Source organism: Sorex araneus, chromosome 3, assembly GCF_027595985.1.
Source record: "Sorex araneus isolate mSorAra2 chromosome 3, mSorAra2.pri, whole genome shotgun sequence".
In the NCBI taxonomy this organism is placed as follows: Eukaryota; Metazoa; Chordata; class Mammalia; order Eulipotyphla; family Soricidae; genus Sorex; species Sorex araneus.
In genome coordinates, this window is record NC_073304.1 from 91,398,846 (window position 1) to 91,415,644 (window position 16,799).

The following is a 16,799-nucleotide window of genomic DNA, read 5'->3' on the forward strand; positions in this document are numbered from 1 at the left end:
TTAAGTACACTACATTTTTGTTGGTGCTCCCTAGTAGTGAGACGTTGGTGTGCAAAATCTCACAGTTTGAGAGAGATTCAGCTACATTTCAAATGCCATTCTTTGCTGCCTTCATTTCTCTTTGGGTTTTCAATGATTCCATCCACACAGTTGAGCCTCCATAAGCCCTAGTAATTACTCAAGGTTTTATAGTTAAAATAAAGAAAACAGTAATTGAATGAATATAGTTCTATTTTGGCCTACCGTGAACTTAGTTTTCTTTGTAAGTGTCTTTACCATTCATTCTACAGCTGCATTCAACTTCTTAGCTAATGTGGCGCTTTAGGAAAGAATTTCTAAGATATTTGAAGAATCAAAGAGTGTGATTCTAAATCAGGCTTGAACTGAGTTCATTTTAACTGTAATTTACAAATGTGCTCAGCTTTCCAAAATTTATAGCAGCATATATAAGAACAGATTTCTGTCTGTAGTTAGGAATAACTGTCATTCATAAAATCCATAGTACTGTACTATCAATAGAACCGATTTGAAACACCTGACATCAGCTGAACAAACACAGTAATTCATTAAAACCTTGGAGAAGTTTTCTCTTTTGGAACATGAATAGCTTTTCCATATACTCCTGCTCAGAATGCTAATGCAGAGAGTCTGTGATCAAAGTGTACTGAAGATGTGCTTTTAGGACAGGGAATCACCCACACTGCTGTTTCTGTTTGATTCTTTTTGTTCAGTAAATATGTCACTTGTAGCAGAGGTATGCGCAGTGAAGGAGAAACTGACAATTTGAACAAGAATATCAGGGAAGGCTGAAATGTGTTTTGATATTCTGATAAATTTAAAATATCATCCTTTTCAGCCCAGCCTTTGCAATCATATCCATTCTTTAACCTCTGGGCAAAGTGACTTGCTGGACAGCTACAGTCTTTCTGTCTAGTTGGCAGCAATTTTCCTAGGAATTGACAAGCAACCCACACAATGTGGCTTGTACTCTTATTAAGGGAGACAGGCTGAAAATGCATTGCTTGCTCTGGCACTCATAGTTGTAACTGTTGTTAATGAGGTTTTTTGGGTTTCTTTTTGTTTTTTATTTTCATTTTTCATAACAAAGTGAGACTGTAGATATACTGTAGCATGTAACAAGTGTGTTTGCTTTTTTTACTACATATGGTTCTAAAGAATCCCATCAAGACTTGTCTATCACAGTTTTCAATTGTGAATGGTTCTATCTGCTTGTGTGACCTAATTTAAATTCTTTTCATGAGCAATACGTTGTTAGGCCTATATACAAAAGCAAAAAGTGTATTTATTTAACTATCTATTTATTTGGAAAAAGTGTATTTATTTAACTATCTATTTATTTGGGTATTGGGCTATACCAGTAGAGTTCAGGGTTTACTCCTGACTCTGTACACAGGGATCACTCTAAGCTGTGCTCAGAGAATCATAGGAATTAAATATGATAGGAATCAAAACCAGGGTCGGTCATGTTCATGTTCAGTCTGGTCCCTCAAAAGTATATTTAAATTAAAAATTAGTTTACATTCTTAATATCTAATTTTAATTTTTAATCTGTGCCTTGGAACTTTTGCATGGAAATAAGTTTAACATTACGACTATATTTAAAGCATTGCTTAATAAGAACTATCTATAATAAAATAATATAAACAATAGGTTAAAAACAAAACTGCAGTGATCTTAGTTCTATAAAGACATGTGTACCTCTACTTGTATCGCAAGATGTTGACAGTTGGAACCAAACACAAAATGCAGAAACAGACACAACTACGTGTGTTCTATTATTTTACACAAATGATTCATGATAGTTCATAGAAGCAAGACTAGGGCTCTCAATTAATAGCAATGAACCAAGTGGACATCTATATACTAAGAATTAAATTCACTGAGTTTTATTATCATGTCATATAAAATTAACTGAAAATGAATAATAGTCCTAAGTGAAAACCCGAAAGTAATAAAATTTAAATAAAACAAAAGATCAGTATGAATCAAAAATATTTCTTATTTATGATGCAAAGAGCACAAACTAGAAGACATTAATAAATGAAACTATAAAAATGTAAGACATTGCTCTTAAGATTATTATCATTACAAAATAGTCAAACTGAAACAAAATATGGCAAAATGAGAATATTTAATTAGATTAAAATCCTGATTTTAATTCTGTGCAATCATAATTTAAAAGCAATACAAGGAAGCTGGAGCGATAGCACAGTGGGTAGGGTGTTTGCCTTGCATGCATCCAATCTGAGTTCAATTCCCAGCATCCCAGATGGTCCCCTGAGCACTTCCAGGAGTAATTCCGAAGTGCAGAGCCAGGAGTAAACCCTGTGCACCTTTGGGTGTAAACAAAAAACAAAAACAGAAACAAAGAACAACAAAAAAAGTAAAAGCTGAGCAAAAGACAGAATCAGATTTTGACAAACTTCACTAATTTACATACAAAGCCGCATAAAACACATGAAAAAGGTCAATATCATTAAATTTAATCATTAAAAATTAAAACTGCAGAAATATTTCACTATATATCTCTTAAACAGACTCAAAATAAAAAAATTAACAGTTAGCTAAACAAAATACTGTCACATAATACTATTATGCAGTTAATAGGAAAGCAAAAGCTTCAACTACTCTATAGAAAAACTCACACAAAAAAATTTATGTCTACGCAAAATCTTACCTACAAAAGATCTTAGACACTTAATTTTCAACAAAAAATAGGAAAAGCGATTTCATCGGAGGCAAATAACTCAGAAAAAATACTCTATAAAATCTACTCACAGAAATCTTGACTCCTTTCAAAAACTTCGTGTCTGATAAAACAAGGCATACTCAAATGGTTGCTTCCGTTTGGGGGTCTAGTTTTATGACACTTTGGAAAAAGCAAAACTATGGGTATGATAATCAGATTAAAGTTCACAAGGTCTATGGGAGAAATGGGATGAAATTGAACAAGAAAGGATGGAACTTTTTGGAGTGAAATTGTCAAAATTATTATACATCTGAATAAAGTAAACATTTCCTGACATTTGCTGTATCACTGTCATCCCATCCTGTTGTTTGTCGATTTACTCAAGTGGGCTGCAGTAACATCTCTATGCCTCCCAGCCCTGAAATTTTGGCAGCCAATCCTTACTCGTCATTCCCAATGATTGGAGACTCTTTCAGGGTCAGGGGAATGAGACCTACCATTACTGCTTTTGGCATATTGAATATGGCATGGGTAGCTTGCCAGGCTCTGCCCATGTGGGCGGGATATTCTAGGTAGCTTGCTAGGCTCTCCAAGAGGTATAATTTCCTGACAGTATACCTCAACAAATCAAGAAAATATCTCAATATTATTTCTTGGTGAAAGTTTTATTTTTAAAATACCTCAGCAATTCAGTACTAGAAAAGAACATTTTTCTCAATATTGTAATTGAATTTGATTGGAGAAGAGTTTAGAACAGGCTATTGTTCCACAATGAAGAATGCAAATGAGTTTTTACAATGCTATTTTTTTAATATTTATTTATTTTTTTATTGAATCACCAAGTGAAAAGTTACAAAGCTTTCAGGCTTAAGTCTCAGTTAGACAATGCTCAAACACCCATCCCTTCACCAGTGCACATATTCCACCACCAAGAACCACAGTAAACCTCCCCCCAACACACACCCCTACCCCGCCTGTGTAGCTGATAAATTTCACTTTACTTATCTTTACTTTGATTACACTCAATATTTCAACAAAAAACTCACTATTATTGTTTGGAGTTCCCCCCGCCACCGAAAGTTGGTCCTGATGGAAAGGAAGCATTTGATAATTTGTTTTCCATTGCTGAGAATGAAGAAATATGAGGTCCTGGGAATATATCCCGGAGAGGTAAAAAGGTATAGTAGAAATGACATTTGCATTTCTATGTTCATTGTAGAACTGTTTACAATAGCCACAATCTGGAAAAAAATGGAGTGCCCCCAAAACAGATGACTGGTTAAAGAAACTTTGGTACATCTACACAATGGAATACTATACAGCTGTTAGAAAAGACGAAGTCATGAAATTTGCATATAAGTGGAACAACATGGAAACTATCATGTTGAGTGAAATGAGTCAGAAAGAAAGAGACAGACATAGAAAGATTGCACTCATATATGGATATAAAGTAGCAGAGAGGTACGAGCTAGCAATGATGTGACTTCTGGCAGAAAGTTCTCTGGACTTAGTTACTAAAATACTAAAATACAGAAATACAATTCTATTTTTATTGTAGCTTAGTAAACATGGTTACAATGCTGTCACTTGACTGTACCTTCACCACCAAGGAACTTCCCACTGTCTTCCTTCTACCTTTATGTCATTTCTCATATGCCACTTACAAATGAAAATTTTCTTTGAAAGAATTCAGAACTTGTGTTTAAAATCCACTTAATAGAGATCTAAAATATGGAACAGAACGATTCTTTAATCTCTGACTCACAAGAAAGCGTTTCTTCAGTCTATCTCCTAAGTAGCTACATTCTTTCTTCTAAGACAGGTTAAACTGACCATAATTATTCAATTTTTACTGTATCACTGTATCACTGTCATCCTATTGTTCATCAATTTACTTGAGAGGGCACCAGTAACATCTCTATTACACTCAGCCCTGAGACTGTTGCAGCCTCTCCTTACTCGTCCTTCGCGGCGATTGAAGACTCTTTCAGGGACAGAGGAATGAGACCTATCGTTACTTGTTTTTGGCATATCGAATATGCCATGGGTAGCTTGCCAGGTTCTGCTGTGCGGGCAGGATATTCTCGGTAGCTTGCCAGGCTCTCCGAGAGTTATGTATATCTGTTACTGTATTTGGGATATGAATACACCACGCGGAGCTTGCCAGGCTCTCCTGAGTGGGCAATAGACTCTTGGTACTTGTCAGGATCTCCAAGAGGGAGAACTAGGCTATTAGATGTCGCACGGACACATCTAATTAAACACTATCCTATTATAAAATTTCTTGGAAAATGGCTCTTGTTCATCCTTAAAGGGCTTCCCTCTCGAGAACATGACTGGGGTAGTGTCAATCTGCTCAAATTGTCTACTAGCGACTTTTCAAGCACAAGGCCAACTTGGTATAACAAAAAAGGCAAAGTGAAAAATAAGACAGCCTGGAGAATATGATCTTTTAAATCATAAACATACTATAGTTTAATCAAAGCATTTTTGCTAAATACAGTCCCTTTGTCTTCTAAATACTTCAATCACAACAGAATCCTAGGAATTCCTGTTTTAAAAATTGTTATGAATTGGCTGTTCAGAAAATATATTTCATTTAATGTTTCCCAAAGTAAATAATACTGACCCCTGAGGAGGGTACTATCGAGGAGATGGGGGACAGTAGCCACCTTAGCAGCCTTGGATGCAACTTGAATGGGCTTTCTGTTTATTAAGCAAGGAAAGTAGATATTCAGGGGAGGTTGAGTAATTTTCTCTTCTGAAAAAGAGTTATTAGGTCATACAAATTTTGAAATTTAGTCTAACAAAGCAGTATAATTTCCTTGAAGAATCAGTCTAGCTTTAATCAAATCCATACAAATCAGTCTATTTTAAAATACATAAAGATTTTATGTAAAAATTACCATAATATTAGAAAATAATTTGAACCAAAAAATAACAAAACTAATGTATAACTTATAAGATAGTGCTAAAATAGTGCTTAAGTATGATGTATGTATATATTTTGGTGCCTAACAAAGATCCCTAAATAAATCCATAAATGTTACTTTAAGAAACTAGTATCAGGGGCTGGAGCAATATCGCAGCCGACCCAGGTTCAATTCCCAGCATCCCATGTGGCCTCCTGGGCACTACCAGGAGTGATTTCTGAATGCAGAGCCAAAAGTAACCCTTGTGCATCACCGGGTGTGACCCAAAAAGCAGGAAAAAAAAAAAGAAACTAGTATCAGAAGTAAAAACTAAACCAGAATTAGCTGAAAAAATAAAATGGTGGCTCTAAAAACATAGGACATCTTACACAGACAATCTTATTTAGATCGCTATTTTTTTCTGTTTCTATGCTCTGTTCTACAGAAGCAATAAATATACTACAACTGTTTTGCAAGACACAACAAATAGAAGCTCTTACAAACTCCTCAGCTTTAAATGTGAAGGAATAAAAGTATAGTCAAGACCTGTAGAAAGAATGTACAGGAAAATATTGCAATCAGAAAATTAGAAAAACTGATAATGAAGACCCTATTTTTGATTCTTTCTAAATTCTACCTCAAGTTTTTCAAGAAACTGAAGTTTTATGTTTCTTCTTTCACCAGCAAAACTATTGTCTGAAACAAAGGGACAGGGAATAAATATGAGCATGTCTTTGGATTCCCAACACTCCTAGCACTTTTAACTAGCAAAAACGTTTTGTAATGGATGGGTCAGCTGACTCACGATGAGTTTCAGAAGTAATCAAGATAAAAGCACACATCAACAAAATTTAAAATTGGGAGTAGGGGGTGGGAAGGCAATAAATCCCAAGTTTATTATTTTTTAAAAAATGAGTAAAACTGCGAGCCTGATCAAGAAAAATAAATCAGTAATTACCAACTTAGTAATGAAAGAGAGGCATTACTCCTGACAAAACATAGAATACTGTGCACAAATTCAGGGCAAGAAAATAGATAACTGATGAAATGGACAAACAATTCCTATAGCTGACTAAAATGAAAATGGAAAATGGAAAAAAAATCTATATCCAGTAATAAAACAGAATTTGTGATGAAAAGTTCCTCTCCAAAGTCTAAGGCCTGAGAACTTAAGAAATAGTTTTCTTAAAGAATGTTAATAATCTTTCATAGGCAGCCAAAAATGAAAGAAAAGTAATATTTTAGAAGACAAAGATGTAAGAAAAGAAAATTGCAGGACAATATCTTTCTTGGATCAAATAAAAGATATTAAATAAGACTCCAGCAATCTAAAGCCACTGAGGAAAAAATTTTATCAGAAGAATAAAATGAGTTTTATCCGGGAAAAGTTAGGTTTACAATTCAAAATCAATTAGTATAGTATATTACGTTAATAGTATAAAAAACAAACTTCTCATTTGAGCAGAAAATTCATTGCGAAGAATTCAATTACTTTCCTGATGACATCTCACCAAATTTAAAATAAAATTACATGATCTCAACTTAAGAAATGCAGCTCTGATAAACAATTCTTATCCCACTCTAGCTGAAAAACTGCAATGGTCTTTCCAGGTTAGGGACACAAGAACATTGCCCTCTCCTGATTTTTATATAATGCTTTATTCTTACTTGAAGAAGACAATGAAAATAAAACAAAGTCATCCACACTATAAATGAAGATGCAAAAATATTTTTTGCATACTACTTTGAGACTGCAGATAAAGACACTCCCTTATGCAAAATCTTGAGATTAAAAGTTTTATGAGAAAAACTGTAGTTTTAAACATTACCAAGTACAGATATTTAGTAAATAATGTTAGAAAAACTATTACAATTAAGAACAATTTTCAGGTAATGGATTATTTTTCATGGGAATGTTGGTATTAACATGAAGGCTTTACACATAAAAAGAGCAATTTTTAAATACTTTGAATATACAGAAACTTAGTATATGAAAAACTGTAAGAAATAAAACATTGATTTCTACACTATCATGGAAATTCTCCACAAATTAATCTACATATCAATGTAATCAGTAGAAAAATAACCGTTTATTTTTAGATAAAGGCAAGCTTATATAATATTGTTTATAAATGCAAGGGGCTTGAAATAACTAAAATAGTTTAGATATTAAAACCACACGTTTGAAGGAATAACTCTACTATCCAGTGGTATAAGTATAATAATGGACATGTAAAATAACGGATTTAATATCCAGAAACAACTTCTTGTATTTAGGTTAACTTGTACTTATAAAGGTCTGAGAATGGCAGTCAGGTAAAGTGTTCAGTAAAGCCAAGTTTCATGAAAACCAAGAAATGTTTACAGAGACAAAAAGGCCATAAAACCAAGAGATGTTTGGAGAGAAAGAAGTCATTGTACTGCCAATTCAGGACAAAGGCCAGGCCCAGTTAGAGACAATTTATAGACAGAAAAACTCTTTGAGATCATCAGAGTTTTAAATCCTTGACATGCCCTAGAAATGACTGCTATTTTGCACTGAAAATCTAAGCATGAAAACGACTTTATAAAATCAATTTCCCAAACCAACTTGGGGACACTTTGTTTTTTGAGATGCCTGTCCATTTCTCTGGGTGCTTATTCTATTTCTTTTATATTAGAGGTCCTCTGCTCTCTGGAAAAACCCATGATCTTTCTTGAACATGCAATATTATATAATTTATATTTCATTATCTTTTGAAAATCTTGTCCAAGGTGAAAGACAAGGACATGTTGCCCAAGTGAAGGATAGGGCTGGCTGCTGCTTTTCTGTAATAAAGCTTACTCTCTCCTCAATCTGAGAACCATGGTGACCCCCAAATCTAGGTGGCAAAGACTAACTTACAAATTGTACAGATCAAGTGGATCTCAGAAGCAGCATTCAGTGTTTGCTTAGGAAAGCTGGTAGGATCTTACTTGTCTATGCAAGGCAAGAGCTTTTCAAGATGATCAGTGCTGACCAACACTGACATATACTTTACAGATTGCAATTTCAAAATCCAACGTGATAAAATATTATTTTCAACAATGATGCTAGGACAATATATGAAATATTAATGTAGACACTCCACACCAATATATAGTAACTCAAAGAATGACTTGCCAATTAAAATTATAAATCTTCTGAATGAAAAGAAAATGGTCCTACTATGAGTTAAGTAAAAAATATTGCAGCAATATAAAAATATACAAAAAAACTGATAGAAGGATCTAGACATAAAATTTGAGATATTAAATATATGCCAATAGCTAATCACAGGCTAAGAAATTTTTAAACATATAAAATAATGAAACTGTATCCAAATTCTATACAGAATTCTCAAGAACCAGTAAGACACATAATCTAACTTTAAAAATATCAAAATGTCTAAACAGACATCTAACAAAGATGGTATATAGCAAAGTAAAAATATGATACTAATTAGCATCGTATCATAAGCTTTACATAAATGCAAATTAAATCCCCAAGGAGATATCATTATTTTTTGACATGAATGATGGTCAAAAAAGACACATTCGGTAGGAGAATTTGGCCCTTGCTTTGCTGGTGGAGATGTGAAATGGTGAAACTGCTTTAGATAACAATTTGTCAACTTGGTACTCCGAAATCCTATTCTTATATAATGAAATGAACATATGTTGACACAAAATTGTGTGTAACAATGTTTAAAGCAAAATTTATTCATAATAGTGACAAAATATAAATAACTTGAGTGCCCACTAACTAGTGAAAGGATAAAAACAATGTGGTATATCCATCCATTAGATGGACTATTACTCACAAATATGAAATAACAAATACATGCCATAACATGGGTAGACCTTGAAATCATTATACTATAAAGATAGATGAAAAATCTACTTATTTCATGATGCTATTTATATCAATGCTCCATAAAAGGCAAAGTATTGAGACAAAAAGCTGATCTAAGTTGTCTGAGTCTGGTGGTAAGAATAGAGACAGACTCTAAAATGGAATTCTGGGGAATAATGAGAATGTTCTAAAATTGGGTTTTGTTGATGGATGCATAACTATGCGAATTTGTTAAAAATAATTTAAGTGTCTTCCCATAATGTGTACTTTTATAGTATGTGATTTATATATCCTCAACATACAAAAATTAAAAGAAAAACAATGTGTTAGCTTTAGTTCTTTTCAAATGTAAGAATTCCAAATAAAAACTTGTGTTTAATTATATGAAAAGAGAAAGATTTCTTTAGGTTTTTTATCTTGCCTTTTTATTGCCCAGTTTAACTTAAAAAATTAAAATAAAATTTTTATAAAGTAATCAACAATATTTGATTATATTTAATATTCAAACACCAATCCCACCACCATTATACCTTCCCACCACCATATTTTGGATGTTTCCATCCAGAACCCTAAACCCTGCCCCAAGGCAGAACCAAAATAATATATTTTGTATTGTTTGTTATGAAAAACTTTTCATAACAAATATTACAAATATTACAAAAAATATTCTTTAGAGGAAAGAGTGTGAAGATTATTGTATTTCACCCAAGGACATTAAGTCCTTCTATAAGAGGATCACTAACATGTTGTTAAAGGTTGAGCCTGTGTGCTTATATATATATATATATATATATATACACACACACATATATTTGTGTGTATGTGTATGTCATATATATGATATATGGATGCATAACTGCAAATTTGTTAAAAGTAATTTAAGTGTCTTCCTACAATGCTACAATGTGTACATTTATAGGAAAATATAAACAATGAGTACATTACTAAATTATTCATACTATCCCAAACAAGGGCTGGAGCAATAGCACAGTGGACAGGGTGTTCACCTTACATGTGGCCGATCTGAAGGCAGCAGACCCAGGTTTGATTCCTCTGCCCCTCTTGGAGAGCCTGGCAAGCTACCGAGAGTATCTCACCCGCACAGCAGAGCCTGGCAAGCTACCCTTGGCGTATTCACTATGCCAAAAACAGTAACAAGTCTCACAATGGAGAGACTCTCTCACTGGTACCCACTCGAGCAAATTGATGAGCAATAGGATAACAGTGACAGTGATACAGTGATCCCAAGAAAATGTACAGATAAAATAAAAAATCTCAATGATAATTTTTTCAGAAATAGGTAAAAAATGCCATTAATTAGGTGATGCAAAAATACATGAACAGGGGTCAAAAAGCTATTACAGGTGGCAAAGCACTTGCCATGCATAAGGCTGCTTTGACTATAATCCCGGTTTGATCCCTGACATTGCATCTTGGCCCCTAAGCACAGCTGGTTATTCCTAAGCACAGAACCAGAAATAGTCTCTGTGTATGTGGTATGTGTATGTGGTGTCATGTGGTCCTGACACCCCCAAAATGCACAAAGAGCCAAATCAATAGTGTATAGAACAAAGTTAGTGACATATTTTTTTTCTAGTTCCAAAGTATATCACAAAGCTACTATAATCAAAATAGTATAGTTCAACATAAAGATGGCAGATAAGGGGCCAGGGAGAAAATAGAATGCATGAAGCACATGCTCAGCATGCAGAAGATGCAAGTTCGGTCTTGAGAACCACATTATCTCTGAGAAATATGCCAAGTATAGCACATGGGCACTACTGGGTGTGGTCCAAAACCAAACAAAAAGACAAATAGATGAATGCAACAAAATAAAAAAACGTAAGAAAAGAATCCACCTATTTATAGTCAAATAATCTTCACTAACTAGTACAAATAAAATGAAAGGAATAATATCTTGACAAATAAAATTTGTAAAACTGAATATTCACATGCAGAATAACTATAAATTAGATGCTTATTTTACACCATATGCAAAACTCAAGTCACTCTAAACTAAACATTTGAACATAAGATTCTGAGACAAGATGAAAATAATGGAGAAGATTCTTGATAGTGTTCTTAGAACACTTTCATGGATATGGCACTAAAAACCTAGTAATATCTGAATACAACCTACATTTCTACCAACAGTTGAATGGGTAAAGAAAAAAAATGTAATGTGACATTTTACCTCTAGAGTAATTGAACTATTAAAACTATCTCATATGATTTCTCTGAAGCTTAAATACATTGGTTCATGCCAAGTCTAGCACATTGTCAACATTAATAATTGTCAGTGGGATGGATCAATAGTACAGCATGCAAGGCATTCCCAGCATCCCATATGGTTCCCAGAGCACCGCCAGGAGTAATTCTTGAGTGCAGAGCCAGAAGTAACCCCTGAACATCGCTGGGTATGACCCCAAAAGCAAAAAATTTAAAAAAAATTAAAAATATATTAGTTTGGGGTGAGTGGGCCTCTAACTAGAAGGCCAATGGCCCACTTCCTGAGATACTAGCCAACTAGGCCAGAGGGTTTAACACTCAGTCAGGTGATGCTATGCTGCTCAGCAGTGCTCAGGCTGCCAGGGCCACAACTGGCAATGCTGGGTGGGAGGGGGCTTGCAGTTGTGGAGCATGGACTCCAGGCCTCTTGCACACTAGGCATGTGCTCCATCCCTTGGAGCTATCATCCCAGCCCCCAACTCTCAACTCTGCTATTTTATTATATCAACTTATTCGCCTTTTCACTTAGTTCTGCAGCCAATTTTTAATTTTTTTTTTAAATTTTCTTGTCTTATAGTAGCCCCTTTAGACCTTCTTTTAGGTTTGGTTTAGAGTCTATGAAGTTCCTGAGTTGTTGTTTATCCACAAAATAGTGTATAATTCCTTCGAGTTTGAATGAGAGTTTGGCCGGGTAAAGTATTCTTGGTGAAGCATTCATTTCATTGAGTTTTTTCACTATATCCCACCACTGCCTTCGAGCTTGAAGGGTTTCGTCCGATAGGTCTGCTGTGAACCTAAGGGGTGTTCCATTGTATGTGATTTCCTTCTTCAACCTTGTGGCTTGCAGTAATGTGTCTCTATCTGTTACGTCCATCATCCTAACTATGATATGTCTTGGAGTTTTTCTGCTAGGGTCTCATTTAGCTGGTACCCTTCTGGCTCCTTGAATCTGGATATCTGCATTGTCCAGCTCTGGGAACTTTTCAGCAATGATTTTTTTGATTGTGGCTTTTTCACTGGGGTTGGTTCCCTGTCCTTCTGGTACTCCAATGATTCTAATGTTGTTCCTCTTGAATTCATCCCCTAGGACTCTAATTCTCCCTAGTGCTATTTTGTGGTCTCTCCCCATTGATTGTTGTTGCCTGTAGGCTGCCTGGAGCTGATCTCCAAGCTCACTGATTCTGTCTTCTGCTGCAGTCATTCTATTGTTGAGGACACCCACTGAGTTTTTTAATTCATCTACCGAATCCTTTATTTGTGACATTTCCTTCTGTAGGTTTTTTCTTTCTGTTCTCATTTCTTCCCATAATTTCTCAGCTGTCTGTTGTATCGTTTCTGTCAGGTCCTCCTTTAATGTAACAAATACCTTGTCAATCTTTCGATTGAGTTGATTGAACATCTTGAGGATTTCACCTCTGAATTCTTTATTGGAGAGCTCCAGTTTGTAGGTAAGGTCTACTGAGGCATCAAGACTCTTTTCTTCGTCCTCCCCTTGTGGCGGGGATTTGTGCTGTTTCTTCATATTGTTGTGGTGTATGGAAGAGTGGCCTTGAAGTTCATCTCTGGTTGTGAAAAAGGATTCTGAATGGGCTTGGTCAGTGGTGATCAATTTCTTCTGTACCCCCTCTAGAACATGTCCCTCTCTGATGTTCCTCTATTCTTTATGTGAAACTTCAAGCAATGCTTTTTGAGGGTGAGGTTCTTTTGCTTTGGCTTGAATAGCTGCTTATAGTCATAGGTAGTTTTCAAAATTTGGAATTAGCTAGGAACCTATTTAGGGAGTATTTTAAGGCCCGCTAAGATGATAATCAGGGATATAGGAGAAGTATCAAATAAATGCTTGGTATTTGAAAAAAAATAACTGCAGCCGCTTAAGCGTCCGCGGCTCCGAAGGAGGCCACGCCCACTTTTGTTGAGGCCACGCCCACTAACACAATGTGGCTGGGTGACCTCAGGGGGTGGGGAGGTGCAGGCACAGATGGGATGGCGCCCATTCGGTCCACTAACCTACAAAAGGGAGCGGACCAGTGGGCCGGCGCTGGAGGGTGGTGAGGGAAAAATTTTTTTTTTAATTTTATTGAATCACCGTGAGATAGTTACAAGCTTTCATGTTTGGGTTACAATCTCACAATGATCAAACACCTATCCCTCCACCAGTGCACATTCCCCACCACAGTATCCCAGGTATACCCCCCTTTTCCACCCTTCCCCTGCCTCCATGGCAGACAATATTCCCCATACTCTCTCTCTCTCTACTTTTGGGCACTATAGCTTGCAACATAGACATTAAGAGGTCATCATGTTTGGTTCATTATCTACTTTTGGCATGCATCTCCCATCCCAATTGGTTCCTCCAGCCATCATTTTCTTAGTGATCCCTTCTCTATTCCATCTGCTTTCGTACCTCTGCTCATGAAGCAGGCTTCCAGCTAAGGGGCAATCCCCCTGACCCTTGTATCTACCGTCCTTGGGTTCAGCCTCATGTGATGTTATTTTATCCTCCACAAATGAGTACAGTCCCTCTATGTCTGTCCCTCTCTTTCTGAATCATTTCACTTAGCATGATACTGTCCATGTTTATCCATTAATATGAAAATTAATGGCTTCATCTTTCCTGACAGCTGCATAGTATTCCATTGTGTAGATGTACCAAAATTTCTTTAACCAGTCATCTGTTTTAGGGCACTCAGGCTGTTTCCATATTTTTGCTATTGTGAACAGTCTGCAGCCAATTTTCACAGTAAAAAGCATGAGTTTCAACTTCTAAAAGATGTTATAGACTAACTCATACAATTAACTCCTTAATGAAAACATTAAAATCATTCTTATCAGGAAACACATTTTTCTGCTTTTAAAAGTGTTTCTAATTCTTCGTGTCTTCCCCCCTCCCCCATTCCGAATTCACAAATATTTCCAGAACTCTAGAGCAAGGTCTTACATTGTAATAAAAAAAAAAAGCACAAATCTTGAATAGAGAGAGATAACTACTTAAAGGACAGATTCTACAACAAAGAGAACAAAAAAATCACAAAGACACCCAGAGCATCTTCCTTCATTTTTGACCTTTAATTGAAAGACTGAAGATAGTACTTCTTGAGAAAAAGCAAAAGGCTGATTCACTTGCCCTGTAACTTACAGTAAAAAAAAAAAAAAAAAAAAAAAGCTTCCTGGAAGCTTCACTATATATTATGCATCACAGTCGTGTTGCTCCAAGAAGCTCATGGCTAAGTAAAATGCTAGAAATGGATTGATGGTTCTGTGATGGGCACCAGGACTGAAAGAAGAGGTTAAAGGCCTCCAGATAATACATCTGGGCCTCCCTTGAGGCATTTTTGGTAAATCTGATATTTCTGAACTGAGGCTTTTTTTTAAAGTCTTCTTGAAAAACCACTATTTAAAAGAATTCCAATCTGTGCAGTATGGTTAGAAATGCCCAGTGCATTTTATTGTCAAGAACATTTTATTGTCCTCTCACTTTAAACATTCCCTGTGAATTTGGAATTATCTCCAGAGATAAGCACTTATGTACTGATAGTCTTAATTAAGGCAGTCATTGAAAGTCCCATAATAATTAGGATTAAACTGGGGTCAGTCACATATAACACAATCACCTTAAACCTATATTATTTCACCAAACTTTTATTAATTTCCTCTCTTAAACTTGTATCATGTTATATATTCACTTACTCTAATTTTAATTAATTACTAATCTTTTATAATGTTAAAGTTTCCACTGATTTGACCCTTTAAAATATTAATATATTACTAATTTCTAAATCATTGCTTGCATTACTAGTATGTTCACTGAATGTAAACTTACTGAGGAGAGTGAATTATCAATTATTTATTGTATATCCCTAATGATTAGAACATGGACTAAAAAAATTGTCAATTAATATTTATTTCAGGAGCATACCCAATGGTGCTCAGGGCTTACTTCCAGCTCTGAACTCGGGGATCATCCTGGCTGGGCTCAATGGAACCATACAAGGCGCCTGTGACAGAACCTGGGCTGTTCACATGCAAGGCAAATTGCCCTACCCACTGCACTATCACGCTGGCCCCTCAATCAATATTAAATGACTGGAGTACTATATTTCAACATCAAGAAAAGTTAAAATCCCCTTTTCTGCTGCTGCAAGAGCTTGACCCCAGAGGCAACTGAACTACTTTGGACACGAGCAGCTCCCCAAAAATGCCTCCAGACTGTGTGATCGGAGCTACTGGCCCATGCGCCGCCAGCAGGGCAGGGTTTTTCTCTCCAGGCTTCTCCATCATATGAGCACCACAAAAGGGAAGTAAAAGATTGCAGTGATGCAATTGCCAGCAGAATTTTCCCTGGACTTCATATAGAAATCCAAAACCGCGCGGCCGCGACATAATATCTCTTGATTGTCAGCAATGTGAAACAGTTCCTTTTTAGCATGTCTGACTGTGGGGGGAAACTCCAAACAATAGTACTGAGTTTTTTTGTTGAACTATTAAAGGTAATCAAAGTAGCATCTAATTCTCTAGACTGTGAAGTAAGCCAAAGCCCCAAGCTGGCTGAGGTGAGGAAATATCCTTCTTTCTCGGTTCTTTTCCCTTTTCTGGGAGAAATGCTGTGTGGCGCCCACCATATTATGAGGTCTATTGAGCAGCATGAACTTAGAGGTGAGGGAATGGGAGGGGAAAAATAAAAATTATGTACTTGGAACAGCGGGACGCTTGGGCAGTCTCGGGCCGATACCAGCGCATGCTCCGCAAGATTTGACCCGGGTGGCCACACGTTTGTGCAGCTGCGATGCTGCTGATCAACCAGAATCTGGAGCCTACCTAGACTACTTCTGGTTCCAGAAACTACTTGCAACCATGTCTCTAGACTGAACTAAGCCATAACCCCACGTCGGCTGAGGACAGGAAATATCCTTTTTTCTCGTCGGGCAGCGTGGTGTCAGCCATAATATGACGACTATTCATTAAGCAGGCATGAACTTGGTGGCGCTCGGGAAGGAGGGGGGTAAAATTCTATGTACTTGAAACAGTGGGACTTCATATCTCTCCAGTCTCAGCAATGGAAAACTAATTATCAAATGCTGCATTGGCAGTAGGGCTG